This window comes from Erinaceus europaeus, chromosome 2, assembly GCF_950295315.1.
Source record: "Erinaceus europaeus chromosome 2, mEriEur2.1, whole genome shotgun sequence".
Taxonomy (NCBI): domain Eukaryota; kingdom Metazoa; phylum Chordata; class Mammalia; order Eulipotyphla; family Erinaceidae; genus Erinaceus; species Erinaceus europaeus.
Window position 1 is genome coordinate 131,306,290 of NC_080163.1, and position 1,487 is coordinate 131,307,776.

The 1,487-nt window shown below is 39.2% G+C and overlaps 1 non-coding gene across 1 annotated transcript; it reads left to right on the top strand.

Annotated features, from left to right (window-relative positions):
- The first annotated feature begins 1,036 nt into the window (after positions 1 to 1,036).
- Positions 1,037 to 1,219, top strand: LOC132537104 (U2 spliceosomal RNA). Its single transcript, XR_009548591.1, has one exon. It is a non-coding gene; the product is annotated as a U2 spliceosomal RNA (small nuclear RNA).
- The last annotated feature ends 268 nt before the right edge of the window (positions 1,220 to 1,487 follow it).

The following is a 1,487-nucleotide window of genomic DNA, read 5'->3' on the forward strand; positions in this document are numbered from 1 at the left end:
CTCCGTCAGGGACAACATCATAAACCCTCTTGTGGGTCTTTACAGGACAATGTCCTCAATATAGAATAACAGTGATAGAAATTGCCTCACTCACCAAAGGGAGGCAGGATCAACATACTCTGCTACTCCAAGAATTCTGGTCCTGAAATGAGTGCAGCCTAGAATGCTCCTAGCTATGACCATGGAATGTTAATTCAGACCAACAGTGATCCAGAGGTTGCACATAGGCATGGGTACTAGGTCAGATGGATGGGGGTTACAGTTAGTGGTATTTACATACTTTTCCCATAGCTGGGAGCGACTCTCTGCCCTAATCCAGATTTCTAGCCCTATTTCCAACTCTGAAACCATATTCCCAGACAATACTTTCAGCCCACCTGCATGTTAGCTATCGGGCTCAGGTAAAAATGTAGTAAAGTCACGAGCCCCTTGGAATATACCTAAAATAGACTTCCTAGCTTCTTCCAGTACGAAGACCCCAAATCTCATCTGCTATATTCTTACCCCTAGGTTCCTGATTATTAAACAATTTGTCTTCCTTTATATTTTAATGATTTTCAGCCACCAAGTTACAGATGCTACCATGACTCCAACCTGACTTTCTTGAGCAGAGAATGTCACTAATGAGTCCTGGAACCACACCTCCCCAGAACCCTACCCCACTAAGGAAAGATGTCCATTGGAGAAGCAATTACAGAAGTCAGACCTCCCACTTTCTGCACCCATAAAGATCTTGGTCCATACTCCCAGAGAAATAAATATAAGAAAGCTTCCAATGGAGGAGATGGGATGTGGAACTCTGGTGATGGGAATTGTGTGGAATTATACGCCTCCTACCCCACAATCATTCGATCATTAATAAATCACTAATTAAAAAAAAGAAGTTGAAGTCTAGTTATTACTGATTCAGAAGTCATAGTTCAATGAGGTTTTACCTCAAAAATTGTCCTCACTGTCCAAATAATTTATTTTTATTCTAGGTATCTTTTAACACAGGCAGGTATAAAGAGTATCCCTAAAAGGGCATACATATCACACCGCTTCTCAGCCTTTTGGCTAAGATCAAATGTAGTATCTGTTCTTATCAGTTTAAGATCTGATATGTCCTCTATCTGACATTAAATGGATTTTTGGAGCAGGGAGTCGGAATAGGGGCTTGCTCCATCCACTCCATGCACTGACCTGGTATTGTAGTACTTCCAGGAATGGTGTACCTCCTCATCATTAAAAAAAAAAAAAAGAGAGAGAGAGACATATCACTAATGGAAATTAGAATACTATTTCAGATGAATATATCATTATCTTGTGGAGTATGGCATTTAGAAATGTTTTATAGTCAAACATCTGATCAGAACATTTATGACTAGTGCTTACATAAATCCCTTAGCAAATTATATCTATAAATGCAAATAAAAACATCTTGGGAGCATATTTTCCATCATTAATCATAAATATGTCATTCCTCACAGTTATGAATTCAGCAAGGC